Below are 19,548 nucleotides of genomic sequence, written 5' to 3'. Positions count from 1 at the left end.
AAGGATTTTCTCAAATTTCCTGAAGTAAATGATTGAAATTCAGTTTTGTCCACCCAGATGCTTATGAAGAAAAGCAATTTGGGGTTTGGAGCCACGTTATCATCAATATATCCATTCCCCAATGAAGTTGCATGTTACATTTATAGAACCAAAAATCCAATGTGCACGTTTCTTTCTAAAATAATTAATTTGCTCTTAAAGAGCTGGGCGAATGCCTGTAATCCCACTGGCTTGGGAGGCTGATACAGGAGAATCACAAGTTCAAAGCCAGCCTCAGTAAAAGTGAGGCACTGAGCAGCTCAGTGAGACCCTGTCTCTAAATAAAATACAAAATAGGGCTGGGGATGTGGCTCAGTGATCGAAGTGGTTGAGCACCCCTGAGTTCAATCCCTAGTACCAAACAAACAAACAAAAACCATAAGAAACTCCTCTATAGAAACAACAATAAACAAAACAAAACAAAAACACTGCTTTATTTTGCAAATTAGTTTTTCCTTTTACTAGCTATGCACAGAGTTTTTTATCATCTTGAGTGTCTAAGCCAATTTACACAACCACATAATAGGATATTGTTTCAAAATCAATTTTTGAGCCATTAATTGATATTTTTTCTCTGTATTTCCCACAATAGAAGGCCCTTTGCTTTCTTTACTGGGGGTTCTTGCAAAATGGAAGTTAGAGCCTTTAATAAAAGTCTACCTCATTGACTATTTCAGTGTCTACAAGTGTGAGCACAGAGATAGGCAGATAATTAGTTGGAAATAGGAAAATGATAGAGATTTTTCTCTGGAGATATTGGTAGATTTTTTCAGTACTGGGAAACCTTGTACTACCTCTACTCAGGCCCCAGAGAAATAAAATCCCTAGAGTGGTAACTTCCCCAAGCATAGAAGCTCTCTGCCTTACCCCATATACCCAAGATCCCAGTAAATCCTAATGTGCCAGATCCTGAAGGAAATCTATAGGCTGGAAGAGTGCAGCTCCAGGGTACCCACTGTGGACCAGTGGTGGTTGTGGGTGTCCCCTTGCCTAGAAGCTCTGTGGCTCCTTGAGACCTTTTCAGATTTATGTAGACTTAAATGAAAATAAAATCAGAATTAGAATTTTTTCTACATCTGACAATGTGAAAAGACTCACACTTCCATCATGAGAAGGGTATTTGTAGAATCCCCTTTTCACAGTTGAAGAAGCTGAGACTTAGCGTGAGATTCTCTAACCTGTATTTTAATTTTTCAGACAGGAGGTGACAGAACTGGGTTTTACATCCAGATCTGTTTCACCTCAAACCTGTGTCCTCTAACTAGACCTCTGTGGCTTTTAGGTTGATTAAAACCTGGAGAAGATAGAAACTGTCTTGGGAAGAAACCCAGCAGACACCACCCACACCAAGTGACCAAAGTGAACCCCCTGGTACATCCATATCACAAACCCCTTGATGTGACACACTGAGAAGGATACTACATAATTTATTGTATATTTCCACCTTTGCCCAAATCTGAGAGAATTCAGAGAAACCCAAACCAAGAGATATTTTACAAAATAAATCACTATCACTCTTGAGAAGTGTGAAAAGTCAGGAAAGAAAAAACCATTGCAGAAAGGAGAAGATGAAGGGAAAATAGAGCCTATAGCAATGAGAGCTCTGGCAGGGATCCTGGAGCAGAAAATGGTCACAAGTAAAAACTGGTAAAGTTTGTTTGTTTGTTTGTTTGTTTGTTTATTTTATACCAGAGATTGAAACCAGGGGTGCTTTAGCCACTGAGCCAAATCCCCAGCCCTTTTTACATTTTATTTTGAGACAGGGTCTTGCTAAGTTGCTTAGGGCCTCACTAAGATGCTGGGGCTGGCTTTGAACTCGTGATCTTCCAGCCTCAGCCTCCTGTGCTTCTGGGATTACAGGAGTGCTCCACCATGCCCACCGAAAACTGGGGAAGTCCAAATAAGATTTGGAGTTTAGTTAACAATATTGTACTGATGTTTATATCCTATTCAAGACAACTACACTATGATCATGAAAGATCTTATCATTAGAAGTGACATGAGGAATACAAGGGAACAGTTGTAGGATGTGACTTTTCTATGAATCTAAAATTAGTTCAAAAAAACAAAGTTAAAAAATACAAAATAGTCTATGTCAAATCATAAAGGAGGTTTCAGCAGTAATTTACTAAATCACCTTCTATAGACATTTTGGCACACCTGAGCTGACATTAAGACCTCTTGAGGACAGTGTCTTCTGGGTACAAAAATCTGAAGAAAATTTACTGAGCTAACATAATATACATTTTTCCCTTGAGGTGAAAGATGATTGTGATGTTAAACATTTGTTGTGAGGCAGTGTTATTAACCAGGTAGAGCCAAATGAGTAGCATTCAAACCTTCTGACAGGAGACGCCTCTGATTCATTGGGGAAGGGACTGGTCTGAAGCAGACATTCAGTTGGACAAGGTTTTCATCAGCTTTTTCGCTGCTGTGACTAAAAAAAAAAAACCCAACCAGCACAATTGTAGAGGGAAGAGTTTATTTAAGGGCTCACAGTTTCAGAAGTTTTAGTCCATGGTCAGCTGGCTCCATTCCTCAGGGCTCGAGGTGAGGCTGAACAACCTGGTGGAAGAGTGTGGCAGAAGGAAACAGCTCACATGATGATCAGAAAGCAGAGAGAGCAACTCCACTTGCCAGATATGAATATATACCCCAAAGCCACGCCCCTAAGGACCTAACTACTCCAGCCACACCCCACCTGCCTCTAGATAGTACTCAGTTAATCCGTATCAGGGGAGTAAAATTCACTGATTGGGTTAAGACTCACAACCCAATCATTGCCCCTCTGAACCCTCTTGCATTGTCTCACATGTGAGCTTTTGGGGGACACCTCACATCTAAACCATAACAGACAGATATGGTTAAGCTTCTCATTCAAGGTAAATCCTTTCTTATGTAAAAGATATTTTGTGTTTGAGAGAGTGGGAGTCGGGAGAGTTAATGTGTTGGGGATATAGGAGAAAGAAAGGCAAGCTGATGGGAGAGAAAAGGAAATAGGCAATCAATTTGTGGGGTGGGGGCAGGGGAAGACTTACACAAGAATCTTCAATTTCCTTAAGCGTTTTTATAGCCTTTTCCCTAACCGCCTCTGAAAGACCTCTGCATGTGCTGGTTTTATTTACAGGATGTTTTGAAGAACTCAGATATATTGAGGCACCCCAAAATAAACAAAAACAGAAAGTGCTGAGCTGTACTGATAGGGGCCAACTTCTCATTACATGGTTGCTGTAATACTGGTGAGTGGTCATGAAGCCAGTTGCTGATACACATCAATATAGGGGGAGTCCATCTGTGTCCAGAGTAAGGACGCATAGAAAGCACATTTACTCATTTATTTGGGAAATATCTGTTACGCCCTACTGTGTATCAGTCAACACTCCAGATTCTGGGAAATAAAGATATGTTTTGTTTCCATCTCTGTTCAAAACAAACAAAAAGGATTGTTTTCACTATCTATAAATATGTGCCCCAAATAAAACAGGGTAAGTAGAACTCGACCTACTAGGGACATGGGGCAGAGGGAGGACTGCTAAGGGGCTCAGACAGTGGGCGGCTGGTTCTGTGAGGAGCTATATTTTGAGTTGAGACCTGACTAACAGAGGAAAAATGGCAGCCATGAGAAGATCTCTCAGAAATGGAGAAGAATGTTCCAGGCAGAGTTGAATTGTGGAGATTATGTCATAAAGTCTAGAAGCAGATCCTTTATATTTAAATCATGATTTTTCAATTACCGGCATGTTAGATATAACATTTCTTTTATTTTTATTTTTTAAACTATTTTATTTTCCCATCTTTTTATAATTAAAATTGTACATAATGGTGGTATGCACTGTTACATATTTATGCATATACACAATATTACAGTATGATTTGGCCAATATCATTCCCCAATATTTCTTTTTTCCCTCCCCTCCCCCACCCACCTCTTTCCCCTTTCCTCTACTGATCTTTTGATTTTCAAAATATAAACTTTCTGTGCCTCAGTTTCCTCATATGTAAAATAGGACAAATAAGGACTAAATATTTGCAGACTTAGTATAAAGTAGGGTTTTTGTTTTTGTTTGTTTGCTACATTTGGAATCAACTGGCAAGGGAAAGTTTTAAAAGTGCAATGATTGTACTAAATTTTGATGTTTGGAGCAGGAACTCTCTAAGTAGAGGGAAGAGTAGAAGGAAAGATGAACTAACTAGGCTGCTCTGATAACTCTGGGAAGTGACAGAGCACAGGCACGTTCAAAAGAATGTTCTTGTTAAACAATAATTCATTATTATCTCTCACAATTAGTGGGAATTGTTGGGTTCAGCTGGGGGCTCTAAAGCAATTGCAATAAGATGGTAGCTGGGTCTGGATGCGCTGAAGACTCCTTACCTCTTGGTCTGGTTCCCAGGATGGAGTGGCTGGAGCAGCTGGAGGCTAGTTAGGCATCTGTCTCTCTTTAGGACTTTTCCACGAAGCCAGCTTGAGCTCTTTCACAGAATGGTAGCCTCAGGGTACTCAGCCTTTTTACCTAGCAATTTCTCTTGGAATGAGAGTTACAAGAGGCAGAAAATGGAAACTGTGAATCTCACAAGACCTGAATTTGGGATCTGGCACAGGAAAACTTCAACCACACTTTGTTGCTAGAAGAACCATAAACCAGTCCAGATTCAGAGGAGAGGACACAGACTGTAGCTTTGATGGGGAAGACTCAGTGTGTGGATAGCTAAAATCTGTTCAAGGGGTGATGAGAGGTGGGGCTTTTTCTTCTAAAGTTGTGGCAAAAACATGAGATCTATACAAGAGAGTAGGGAATAGTGTATTATTCTATAAATTTGAAATATAATAATGTATTTCCAGTGTTGATTCCCTAGAAGCTTTCTAATGGCCACAGATCAGTCCTAAGGAACAGAGAGATGCAATTGCAGCTAGGATGTTCTATGGAGAAGAGGGAAATTTGGTGAAGGTCCTTTGCCTAGTACTCGGAATTTCTCCTGAGTTTTATTATCAGTTTTATTGCTATGGAGTACACAGAGACTATTCTGGCCTGGGGAAATTAACCAATCTCAGATAAATGAGATGTTGCCACAGTAGTAACTCACCTTAAGGAACTGACCTTCAAAGTTAGTTCTATGAAGAATGTTAATAAGCTCATTTTCTACACACATTTATGTAAGCATTAACTGATATTTTCTTCCTTCTAGTATCTATTTTCAAAATTAGGACCCAAGAATTTAAATAATTTCTCACAAAAGGAGCATTTATACTGTTATAAAACTTAAAGCAAATTGACTTTTGTCATCAAGATCCCACATTCCTGTGGGATTTCTGGGCTAACTGGAAGAATTTTTATTTTAGGTGTAGGTTTTCAGCAATAATGGAATAAGTACCTAAGATAGATAACATGTTGCTTTATTCACCATTAAAAATTAAACATGTACCTCAAAATAGTTTCTTCATCTGTATTCATTTTCCCAAACCACAGGACCTTACTGAACAAGCACTTGCATCTCACTTATATGCCAGAAATGATTCTAAGCATTTTATAAATAATAAGTCATTTTCTCATCAGAATTACCCTAGAGATGAATACTGTTAAAATCATCCCTGGCTTTATCAATGAGGCATAGAGGAATTGGGAACACAGCTAATAAGTGACAGAGCTGAAATTTAAACCAATGCAGCTGACTCCAGAATTTATACTCTTGAACACCGTGCTTGGTGTGTAAGTGGGATTTCCATTGCTATGACAAAATACTTGAGATAAACAACCCCAAAAGAGGAAAGGTTCATTTTGGCTCACAGTTTCAGTTCATGTTTGCTTTGTCCCATTGCTTTGGCAGAACACCATGGCAGGTAGTGTGTGGTAGAGCAAAACTGTTCACCTTATGGTGGCCAGAAGGAAGGTGGCTAGAGGGGAAATCCAGGGTCCCAATATACACTTCAAGGGCACACCCCCAGGGACCTTCTTCCTCTAACTACGTCCCATCTCCTAAAGTTTTCATCAACTCCCAAAATGACACCAGCTGGGGACTTAGCTTTCAATATATGAGATTTTAGGAGGCATTTAGGATCTAAACCATAACACTTGCTTCCTCTATTTTTTCATAATATCACTATTGACTTTTATATAACACTATTTTAGCATTTGACTTTACTATTACCATGAGCTTCATATTATTGTAAGATTTCTGTAAAAAGAAATCCTGACTTTTCTTCAGCAAATCCACAGTATCTAGTATTGTACTTAGCAAATAGAAAGCACACAATAAATGGGTTAATCTACACTGTATTAATAATAGGATGTATAAATAATTCTGAACTTTCTGATCTGTTTTTTAACAGGTCTGTATTAACCATTATGTTGTCTACACATACTTTTTAAATTTTCCCTCACATTAGGATGAATTTGAATCTCTATTCTTTCTCTGTTTTCTTCTGTATATCTGCGCACCTACAATTTTTTGCTGTCTAGAAAAGATGGTATTGTAAAGTCTTAAATTTGATTCTAAGACAAAGATTTCAATTGGCAAAGATTGCAAAAACATTAATATTGTATATGAATCAGAAGATCAGCTGGCATTTCTGGATCAGATAACTCTTATAATAAAATTTTGAGAAAAATGACATTTTGTAACATGATGTTTTGAGCCTATTGAGAGATTTTTAAAAAAAAAAAAAACAATAGTAGGATAATCATGGTTGATGTCTGTGAACAATAAACTCCTAAACTATGCAATCTATTGAGGACATTTCTGACAAAATGTCTATATTACAGGCAGGGTCACTGAACATGCATCTCTTGTCAAAGTATCATATCCATTTAAAAATGTGTAGAATTTAGCAAGTATTATTCACTGTATTTATCCAGTTTTGTGCTAGCTTTTTACAGTGCTTAGAAACTTTATGATATAAAAAATTATATTTTCATTATTAGACTACTTACATTCAATTTTAAAGAAGCCTCTTGAAAAATAGAAAACTTCAAACAATATTTATTTTTTCCTGAGAACAATTTTGTAAGGAAGTCACAATTATAATCCTGATTTCCCAAGTTTATTGATTTGACATCTCAATTAGAAGAATTGAGCCATTATTTCTTTTTTTTTTAAGAGAGAGAATTTTTTTTTTTTAATATTTATTTTTTAGTTATTGGCAGACACAACATCTTTGTTTTGTACGTGGTGCTGAGGATCGAACCCAGGCCGCGCGCATGCCAGGTGAGCGCACTACTGCTTGAGCCACATCCCCAGCCCCCAAGCCATTATTTCTTCTGAAAATAAAAACGGCATACACAAATTTTATATACACACACACACACACACACACACATACACACACACACACACTCATATGTATGTACATATGTATATATTGGAAATACTTCCAGTATTTGAAAAATATTTCCTCCAAACATTCTTAGTTACAAATGCTGTATTTTAAATTTTTCTGAAATAAATTTATTTAGAAATGTGGATCATTTTATGCTATAGTGTTTATATATATTATATATGATATAAATATATATCTTATTTCTTATTAAAATGAAACAATCTTTCTTTTACAAAAATAAAACCAACTCAGACTCTGAAATAATAAACATACGAAAAGACAGAAAGACAATTCCAATATTGTTTTAATAAAGGCATGTTTTTCTTATTACATTTTTGGGATGGATATAAGATGCATGAAACAGAAACCAGGGATATAACTGGAATAGCATACAATTTGGAGATCTAGTAAAACTGCAGGCCTTGAGCCTCCATCTCCTTTTAGGATGGTGTTATCAGAACTCCTAAGCATCACTTGCTAGCTCTCTGCATTGGGCCAAGAAAAGAGCTTCCTTTACCTCAATCCTTGTTATCCTTGAATATACATGCGGGTCGCGGATTCAACGCAGCACAGAATTTGACTGATGAAATGGTATGTTACAGCAAAATAGTTTGGTAATTTTATCTTTCTATTTTAGTTAGGGAATAACCCCTAACCATAATAGAGATCATGACAGCAACCAAGGCAGATCAGACAGTACTGAGGCAGTTGGGTACTTGGTTCTAAAGGCAGCAAGCAGTGAGATGTTCCTAAAAGCAGAGACTTGGGAACACAACTAAGAAGTTGTTAGAAGTGACCACTTACAAGGCAATTGAGAAGTGAAAAGCATATATCTTAAGGAAAAATCAGATATAAAATTACTTGCTTTCTTGCTACCTAATTCCAATTTTTCCTGTGTCCAGTTATGAAGCCAACCTGTGCCATGCCAAGGATCTAGTGTAGCTGCTAATCCTTTGTTTGCTTTCACTGATTTTCCCAGGCTGTGGATAGGAATTACTTACGAAATAACAGTCTGGAAGAGATCTTAGATAGCATCAAATCAATTTCCATTTATTGCTTTTCAGGTAAGAAAAATTGAACCCAACTGGCCACGCTGGTACACACCTGTAATCTCAGCAGCTCAGGAAACTGAGACAGGAGAATCACAAGTTCAAAGCCAGCCTTAGCAAAAGCAAGGTGCTAAGCAACTCAGTGAGACCCTGTCTCTAAATAAAATACAATATAGGGCTGGGGATATGGTTCAGTCGTTGAGTGCCCCTGAGTTCAATCCTTTGTACCAAAGAAAGAAAAAGAAAAATTGAGACCCAGAATGGTTAAGTGAGTTGGTGAGGTCACATAATTAATTATTTGAGATCCAGCACATGCCAAAGCCAGAGGTGAAGTCCCAACTTATAATGTAATTTTTTATTAACAAAATTATCAAAAAGGAAAGGAGAATGTTATTTGCATATGAGAAACTGATTTACAAACACCACTACCCATTGTAACAATACTTGTGTCAGAATTGTTTTCAGTTTTAGGTATGAGAATCCAATCACTGTTCCTATTATTAAAACATGGACATGGACTCAGATTCTTACTTCAATAGTTGAATAAATTGACCTTCTCTGGAGGTAGGATGACTTGCTTAGAGGCATGTAGTTACTTGCCAAGCAGACCCCAGGTAGCTAGTCTATAACTTCCTCCAACACCATCACACTTAGTCCAAGAATGATGGACTTTGGAGCAATGCAGGAGAAGCACATGGAGGTCAATCCTATGGGGCTCAATGCTGGGAAACTGAGTATCTTTTTCTATGCTCCAGTAGTTACCAAGGCTTCAGAAGTTTGGAAGAGGACAAGCTTATGGGAGCCCTTCCAGAGCTGAGGGTTTTACAACTGTTTACAATGCATTATTTAGGACACCGCCTGGTGCCAGGATGTTTTGCCAAAAGGCCATGTTGTCACACTGCACGAAGCCCGAAGGTTGTTTGGGAAGTCTCTTTTGCTTGCTGGATTTCAGGATATGAGACTGTATGTGTAAGGGAAATAAAATGAGAAAGGGTTTTATCAAAGACAAAAATGTAAGGACTTGTTTATTTAGATATCCTGAGTTGGAATCCATAAGCTCATCTCTCTGGTTTTAAAGCAAAATGTACACTGGAACGCCTTTTAACCCAGTGCCAGAATTTGACATGAAATGAAACAATGAATGCAACAACTGCAGTAGAATACGAGAGGAGTTACCCAGGCATGCCACAACTATTCCTTGAGCCTGCTGCTTCTGCAAAGGAGTGAAAGTAAAGGATTTGGCTGCTATACACATCCAGTAGACCCCAAGAAGTCCATGCTGCTAGATCAGAAGAGTTTAGCCCTCCAACAGCTGAAATAATAATACATAACAGGCCACATTAATCTATTATGGTTTAAGGCCTAGATGCTTTGTGGACATGAAGCGAAGTATCATGAACTGTGAGGGTTTGTAGTCTTCTGTCTCAAGTTAGTGCTATAGTACATCTTGCCACCGTTGACATTGGCATGCACTGTTCCTGCCTGAGGCATTAGATGTCTAATTTGATCAAATTCAGACTCTATAATTTGGATTTTAGCCAAACCACAATCAAATCATAAAATTTCCAAAGCTGCCGCCATCTTGGAAATGTCAAATGTTGGGGGGATGGGGGCAGGGGGCAGGAAATAACTATATGGGAAATAAATATAGCCCATTTTAATGAATTTTGCATCTGGTCCTTATGTGAGTCCATTAATCCACTAGCTGCAATTTAAACATCTTGATTAACATTTCATTACCTTATGTGACTGCTGGAGAAAAAAACTGTATCTCCATGAACCACATATACCAAAATATCCTAAGCTCTTTCAAATTTTGAGGTGCTAAATATAGTGTTCTCTGTCCACTTAGAAAGTCTCTGAAGTCTGCTTGATATTAGGCATAAAAAATAAAAGTTGAGAAAAAAGGATGTTTTTCTATGCTCAGATATGAGGGCCTGCTAAAAGCATAGACGCTTTGGCAGTCACCGTTGGACCGCCCGGTGTCTGAGGAATTGTATGCACCTTTCTAAATCCTTTCGGAAATTGCCAGTTTGATAGAATAACATTGCAGGAAACCACTCAAATTGAACATGTTTGTTGTTTTATATTCTGCCAGGCAAATGTCAGAACAATGCCATGAGACCAGAGTGGGTCACAATTGGAGAGAGCAGGAGGGGAGGTGAAGAGAGAGAACCAGGAGAAAAAGAGACAATGAGAACAGGATAAAAAGTTATTTTCATGGGGAATTTTGAAAGCATAAAACCAACTCTTGCTTTTGAGAATTAAAAGCAAAATGGATTGCATCTTCTCAATTGCCCTGTGGTCAATGGCATGATGTTTAATTTAAAAATTGTGTTGTAGAATTTAATTATTCTGGTCAACAATTCTCTGGTAAATCTCTATGCAGTGGTCAGTGCTGTTGGCAGTAATGAATACTAAACACGGGCTCAATTGAAGAACTTGCTGATGGGGGTCGTATTCTTATTTGTTCTTTATTGTATTTTTCTTGAAAATGAATCTGTTTTACTACTGGAACTTTTTTTTTTAAACGTTGCATTTTTCATTTACACAGTGTGCCATATAAATCATTTTAATTAATTAGGAATAACAATTTACCATAACCATTTCCCCCCCCTCTCATGTCTGAGTTAAACTTTCTTTTTTCTACATCTGGCAATATAATAGAATTTACTAGTAATGATTCCAAATAGTTCTGCAGGAATTTATCTTTCCAGAAAGATCAACACAGGGAAAAGCTGCATGAACGACTGTTTTAACTTTGCCTTTTTTTTTTAAGTGGTTGCCTCATAAATTAGGAACTTGATTCTCTCTTCCGGGCTTTGGATGGCTTCCTAATGAGCAGAAGGGCTGCTTTATTTATTTATTTACTAACCTTTGCGGATTCAAACCCTTGCAAGCACTTAACACCTTAGTGACTGTGGTTATATTGGTATTTCAGGCACACAGTATTGGCTTGGATACCAGCAAAACTTTTGGCCTCATCTCGACTCAGGTATTAAACCCAGTACCAAATCCAGGCTGCTTAATTTTGCTAGATTATCATTACATTTTTAGTACATTGAACAAATTTCATATTGATTAAAATTGAACGTTATTGATCTACTTTATTTACCACAGTAGTTAAAAAAAAACTATAGTTTCCTTTATAAAATAATCTAAATACATATGCTCTGACAACAGCCAAATAGTGAAAACTATATCATATTATGAAATGTGTGTCAATGCATCTAGTAATTTTTTTCAAATCATGATTTGGATGAATAATTCTTTGAACAAAATTAATGCTTACATTTAGGTACATATTTGTCTAAATGCCCTAAAATTGAAGACTTTGTTTTGATGTGATTTTATTATACTTAACAGGTAGAAATGAAGATGTAAAGGAAGAGTTAGGTGGTCACATATGTTATATGACTTGAATACAAAAAAAAAAAAAATATCCCTGTTATATATCCCCCAGCTGTCTTTATTGAAAAAGACAGATTCAACAAAGAGCAAATTATCTTCATGCAAATTTTCCTGTTACTCTTCAGTGAATGGAATCTATTTTATTTCTTATCAACAATCAAGTAGAAAATATTTGGTCTATCTCCCCCCCACACCCCCATCTGTTCTAACCATTCCTTTTAAAGGATTGAAGGAAGAACTAGAATTTAGTGTTAGAATTGATTTCTTGCTCTCTGGAGACACCTTCTAATAAAAACATTCTGTCAGTTGATTTTTGTTTGTTTTATGTAGTACTGAAAATTGAACCCAGGAGCATCTGCCTCTGGTTACATCCCCAGGCCATTTTTTTTTTTTTTAATTATAATTTGAGATAAGATCAGGCTAATTTGCCTAGGCTGGCCTGAACTTGGAATCCTTCTGCCTCAGCCTCCTGAGTTGCAGGGATTACAGATGTGCACCACTGTGCCTGCCATTTTTTTTTTTTAGTTGTAGATGGACACAATATCTTTATTTTGTTTATTTATTTATTTTTATGTGGTGCTGAGGATCGAACCCAGTGCCTCACAGATGCAAGGCAAGCACTCTACTACTGAGCCACAACCCCAGCCCCTGTTTTTGTTTTTAATAGCCACAGAGATTGTAACTTTTCTAAATTCATAACATTAGGAATGACATTTTGTACCCCCTGGTTCCTTCCTCCCCTGCCCCTCTCTGCTTCCTGTCTTCGCTGAGCTGAGCAGCTTTCCTCTGACATCCATTGTGCCTTGATGTTCTGCCTCATTTCAAGCCCAGAGCAATGGAGTTGGATGATCATAGACTGAAACCTCTGAAACCTTGAGCCCAGAATAAATTTTTCCTCCTTTCAGTTGTTCTTGTCAGGTATTTTGTCACAGCAACCAAAAGTTTACTAAAACAATCATAATGTATTTAGATCTGTGATCTCTATGCTGGTGATAAAAAGGGATTCACTAAGTAACTACTTACACTGGGATCTTATTCCTATTGGTATTAGTTCTTTGCAGAATAGATATTTTTCCTAGAGAGTGATTCTTTTTCTTTTCTCTCTAGTTTTCAGTCACTTTGGGTTCAAGTTGATCCAAGTGGCCCTGAAGCTTGGGCCTCAACTGAACTGAATAATACTATAGCATAAGATTAGAACTTTCTGAACAATTTTCAATTCGCTAGAATTGTCTCTTGTGCTGCCACTATGTTCACATTGTTATCTAGAAGTTAACCTTTGTATTTCCCATAGTTTGGTCATTTTTAAAGAATAATATAACTATATTTCAAGCCTGTGTCTAAATATTTTGTCTTTTCAAAACCTTAAAACTTTAAAGGTTTCTTTAGTCTCCCTCCTTCTTTAAATGGAGGCTGGGGAGGCTGAGGCAGGAAGATTGCAAGTTCATAGCCAGCCTCAGAACTTAGCAAGACCCTAAGCAACTTAATGAGATCCTGTCTCAAAATTAAAAATAAAAAGTTGGGAGGTCTGAGGATGTGGCTCAGTGGCTAAGTAACCCTGGGTTCAATCCCTGGTATAAAAAAATGACATTTGATATCCCTTACTTTTATTCTCTCTTTCAGTTTGGGGGTTCTGAAATAATTTGTAGAGAGAGAAAGTCTGAAGTATGAATATTGTAGCAGACCCCTATAATGGACACATTTTTAATTACACACCTACCAATGTGCCGGTGCTATTTTTTCTCATTGCATCTCTCTTGCTTTTCATGCTTTTTTTGAACAATTTTTTGAAGAACACATTTCTTATTGCAGATAGTTGTTTCAAGTACTGATTCAGATATGTAATTAAAACACATATAAAGAGAAAAAGAAGAGTTTTCACATGCACAGGTAGAAACCAATTTATAACATTAACAAAGACAATGAGGTGTGGGGTGGGGTTTAAACTCTGTAATATTTTACTTGTTTTTTTAAGTGAGTGAGCTCTGATTCAAATAGAGCAAACTATAGTATCAATTCACTCTATTTGCTCATTACACTCAGTTCTTTTTTCCATATGTGAGACCTGTAGAGTATGAGAGGAGAGTTGTCTGTGCCTTGCCGTGTCCTTGATTTTCAGCCATCGAGGTCTCTCAGTCTCTGTTGGTGACAAGAGCACCACACAGTATTTCTGCTGTACTGAAGGAGTGGCCGGTCTGCTTTGGCTTTCCTCTGAGTTGTACTTTGGGTCATAGATAGTGCTGCCAATGATAACATCTTGTCTTTCAGAGAGTGATGAGTTTCCCGGAGGGACCTGGAGGTGCACCATGCAGGAGGAGGAGACGATGATGCCTCGTGGAGTCAGGACTGGCCACCAATAGTTATCTTCAGTTCTTTGGGTGAATCCTGAAGGTTTTCTAATGTTGACTCAGGAAGAATCCCTTTGTTATGGAGTATTTTAGGTGGAAACTGTAAGTATGAAGTTCATTCCACAATAAACATTTCTCCCTCCAGTGCTTACAGAAGCCCTTCCTTTGTGGATTTCAGTGGAAGCTTCCTGCCAGTTTTTGGTTCTTCCCTGTTCTCTGACATGGCACTCTCAAGGGTCCTCCATCCCCTTTCTTCTCCCCTAACGGCTAGGACGGTTCTTGTCTTCATAAGTGGCTGCAATTGTTAACTTATATCCAATAGCCCTTTAAGTGTGTAAGTGCAATACAAATGATAAAGGAGAGGAGACGTCTTCAAATTTTTATTTTCATAAATCAGACATTTAGTTGATTAATGGATGCCTTGTTTCAGAAATCTCCAGGTGTTACAATGTGGTCATAGCACACTCAACTCTCACCAGTTGATATAATTAGAGATAAACTCTTTTACCATTTTTTTAAAATAGGATGCTAGTAGACACCCATTACATATTTATTAATTGATAGATTCCATTTCATAAACATCTGCATTCCTTCCTAATCACTAAAAATTCTTTAATTTGTTGACTAATATGGAACATGAATGTCATCCCATTGTTACACGTTCTACATACAAAATTTAATTTAAAATTTCTAGCTCATCCAAAGTTTAAAATAAGATTAAAACTATTAGAGAACAGACAACATTGAAAAACAATATTTAAATTTTTGTGAGTAATTTTTATCATGATGGTTTTTTGCTGACTCATAAGTTATTTTTTTTTAACGTTTGTTTTATTTATTTATTTTATGTGGTTCTGAGGATCAAACCCAGTGCCTCACGCGGGCTAGGCAAGCGCTCTACCGCTGAGCCACAGCTCCAGCCCCATGTTAGTGATGTATTAAACATCGACAAGTGGTCAGGTAGTATGATTTATTTCCCTAGAACTTTTCAATTATTATTCAGATGATTGTTCTAAAAGAAACTTTTCTTCTTATTGGAAAATCATAATATAAAATACAAAGAAATGTGTACTTTTATAAATAATTCTTTTTAAGAAAGCATAAAAAAATAATTCATACAGATTTCATGATTGCACTTTAATATATTGCTCCATCTGAATTAGTCCTCTGATATTCTGTCAATAAAAAATTGTAGCAAAGACTCGAATTTTTTTAATGGACTGAAACATAGAAACCAAAATAAAAGCTTTTTTTCATAGCCCTTGAAGCATAAAACTATAATAGAATTCAATCTCACTGAATAAATGCTTTCTCAGTACTGATTTATAGATTACATCTTCTCATTTATAAAATGATAATCTAAGTGAGCTCGAGTTTCTTTAAAATCTTTTCAAAACCCATATCCATTTGAGTGGACCACTTGTCATGTGATTGACATTTCACTGTGTACCTTCCTAATGTTCTTAATCGTATAAATAATTGACTCTGTGCTATCCTGTTTGTAAGGATGGTCTTCTCCAAGATCATCTTTTGGATCTCATGTATACAAAGTAACCCATATTGTACATCATGTATCTAAATATTCTACTTGATGAACCAAAGGCAAGTGATCTTTATTTTGCTTTTTCTACTGAATTTTGAGATTATGAAATACTAGTAATATTAATATAGAAGAAACTATAATAAATACTTGCAAATTCACAACTTAGTTTTAAAAAATCTTATTTAGAAATATTTACTGTATGTTTTTGTGTTTCTAAGTAGTTACATAAATAAAAGCAATATTATGATAGTTCTTCAAGTTTTATAATTTTATGTATTTATAACTTTTTATATTATTCATACTGTAATCTACATTACTGTGACCTGACTTTTTAAGAATATGGATTTGATAGATATGACTGAAGTTCATTCATTCTCTTCTTGTGATATTACATTTATACTATAAGACACAGGTTATCTTTCTACTGATGGACATTCAGGTAACATAATTTTGTGATTAAGTACTATTATAAAAATTATTTGTAGATGTCTGCTTTGAAAGTGTTAGAGTGATTTTCACTTGGCAGGAGAGAGCAGAAGTTTACTATTCCTAAAAGTAGAATCAAGGGAATCAGGAATTTTTATATATATTTAAATATATACATACCTTAATTTTTATTAAATATTTTCAAATTTCCCTTTCCACGGTAATTGTAATAATTTCCACTTCAAGAAGCAACTTTTATTTATTTTTAAATTTGTATGTCTTTATAAGATATCTTACTATATAATGTATATTACTATAGTTCCTTGTAAGTAAATACTGTAAAGACTTTATAAGGTATATTACTGTAATTTAATACATGTATAGAATATATTAATAAAAATAGTGTAATAAACATTTCCATCTCATCAACAATTAACCATTGTTTAGTTGGGAATTTCATATGCTTCTTTTCTAGCCATTTTAAAATATACCATAGGTGGTTTTGCCCGAGAGTTATCCTACTGTGCTTTATAAGAACCAGGGGCATTTCCTCTACCCCGCCTGTGTTCTAGATGCCTCTTATTGAATTTCTATCTATTCTTCCTCCCTCTGCCCTTCCCTGTCTCTAGTAACCAATGTTCCATTTTATTCTTCTACAAGGTTGACTTCTACAGTGAGAACATTTGATATTTGTCTGTATTTTTTCACTTAACATAATGATCTCTGCTTCCATCCAAGTTGCAAAAGCAGTGGTTTTTGAGAATTACCAATTCCAAATATTCTTAATGACATTTGATATTGGCATATTTAAAATTATTTTCAATTTGTGAGTTTGTATTATTCATATGATTTATATTACTTTTGTTTATTTACATTGACTTGATAACTTAGAATTTTGAAAATCCATTTTGTGTGTGTGTTTATATTTGGACCATTCAAGTTTTTAGTTATATAAATTAAACTTTTCCACTTTTCTAGTATTTTATTTTACTGCTTAAAATATTTCTATTTCAAGGTTGTCAAAGTTATCAATTTTTCCTTTAATCTCCATGCTTTTGAGACTTGATATCATATTGATATTATTCTATATTTTCTTCTAAAATATTGAAAGTGTAGCTTTTCACATTCACATGTTAAATTCACTTGGAACCAATTTTTTAAATATTGTGTGAAGTAGTGTTTAATTTATATTTTTTTCACATGGAAAAATCTTGTCCCAATGATGTTTATTTAAGTTATCAATGACTATTAATGTCATGTCTCCCACATGACAAGCTCCATATGTACCTGTGAGTATGAACCTTTCTCTCCACATTCAAAGAGTAGCTACTATCAGTTATAGTCTTTGATATGACTGGCAGTTAAAAATTTATTTATGTTCAGATTGTTGATTTGTGGCTGTATCACTTGGGCTGATTTCTTTGTGTGTTTCTCAATTCTGGTTTTTTCTATTTCTGGTCCACTTTATCAATTTATTATTGAGGTAAATTTACTTCACTTTTTTCTTTTATAAATTAGTCCTTATTGTGAGTCAGGAATTTTGTATTTATTGTTAGAACCCAAATTATGATAACTTGAGGCAGATACCTAGATGAGCACTATCCTCTATTATCCTCAACTCTTTCTGCACACATCAAAAAGCATCTGGGAAATCTCAACAGGTCTCATCCTCATTCTCACTATCTTCTACTCAGCCCCTGTGACAGTCTTCTTGTGGTGTCAGTACTTTGATTGACATGTCTGCTGCTGTTGAGCCACTTCCCTGACCATTCTATTTCTAAGTGAAGGGACAAAATACATTCTTTCCCTTTACTGTGCATACCCAATTTCTCACTGCACAGCAAAGACTTAACTGGTTATGGTCAATGAAGCTCCATTGAAGACTCCACAATAAAGAAAGGAACTTTACAAGGCAGAGACCATGGCTTTAGGGCTGTTTCTCCAGGTCACCTCCATGCTTCATTTTGGGTTCAATTCTCTGAGGCAAGGACTGACCCACTGTCCATCACAGTGTGTTCAGCTTATCTCAATGCATGGAATCCAAGGCAGGACCTCTGATGGCCAGGAAGAAGGGAAAATTATAGTCTCAGGTCTATTCCTTAAATGTTTTTTCTTCCAGGATAACTGACCTCTGGTATATTTATGGCAATTGAGAATTTATTAGTTTCCTATTGCTGTCATAAAAAAAGTACCACAAACTTAATGGGTTAAAACAACACAAAAGTATTATGTTACAGTTCTGGAGGTCAGGAATCCAAAATAGTTCTCAATGGCTAAAAGGAAGGTGTTGGCAGGGCTACATATCTTCTGAAGACTCTAGCAAAGAATGTATCTCCTTGCTATTTTTAGCTTCTGGTGGCTGCCCAAATTCTTGCCAGAGGCCCCTCCTTCTCTTCAAAGATAGCAATGGCTGATTGAGTCTCACTCAATCACATCATTCTCTCTTCGGCCATCATATCCCCTTTCCAGGCTCTTCTGCTTTCCTTTTCTGCATTTAAAGGGCCTTTGTGATTTCATTGGATCTACTTAGTAATCCAGGATAATCTCTTTATTTTAAGGTCATTTGACTAACATCCTTCATTCTCTCTGCAATCTTAATTCCCCCTTGCCATGAGTGTTAGTCAGCTTTTGGGAAAATCTGTTCTATAGTTAAATTGCCATGACCATAATAAGAACCTAATAAGAACAACGTGGAGGTGGAAAAGCTTACTTTGGCTGATGGTTTCAGAGTGTCAATCCATGGTTGGCCGACTCCATCTCTGTGAGCCTGACATGAGGCAGAACCTCATGGTGGGAGGGCATATTGGAGGAAAGTGGCCTGCTATGTCTGGCCTGCTGAGAAACAGAGATCAAGGGGGAAAGCTGAAGGGAAGATGGATTCGTTCAGAACATGCCCTTAGTGACCAATGTCCTCCAGCCATATCCCACCTAGTCAGTCCATTCCAAATAAGATGAATTGATTAGGTTAAAGCTCTCATAATTATTTCACATCTGAATATTCCGGCATTAAAATAGAAGCTTCAGGGGACACCTAGTATTCAAACCACAACATCTGATAACATAACATATTTGCAGGATCTGAAGATTGAAGCTTGGACATTTTTGGGAGCCATTATTTTTTCCATCACAGTTACAAAAGCTTCTATGATCAGGGTTTTGATTCCTCTATAAGTGCATTAGCATATAGTTATTTAGTATCTGTACATTCACCAAATGCCAGGTTATTTGTCTTACTTGTCTTTATATTTGAGACCTTCCTAGCTCTGTCCAGAATGGGTTGCAAAAATCTCAGTCTATCTCCTGCTACATATGGTCATAAGATGAAGGGAACATCATTGGATTTTTAGACCCTTTTTTTTTTCTTTTTCAGATTCCAGGGTCTCCAGGCAGCTGTTTAGATAAGAGTACACATGTGTTCTTCCT

This window comes from Marmota flaviventris, chromosome 4, assembly GCF_047511675.1.
Source record: "Marmota flaviventris isolate mMarFla1 chromosome 4, mMarFla1.hap1, whole genome shotgun sequence".
Lineage (NCBI taxonomy): Eukaryota > Metazoa > Chordata > Mammalia > Rodentia > Sciuridae > Marmota > Marmota flaviventris.
Note: the sequence above shows the minus strand (reverse complement) of the source record.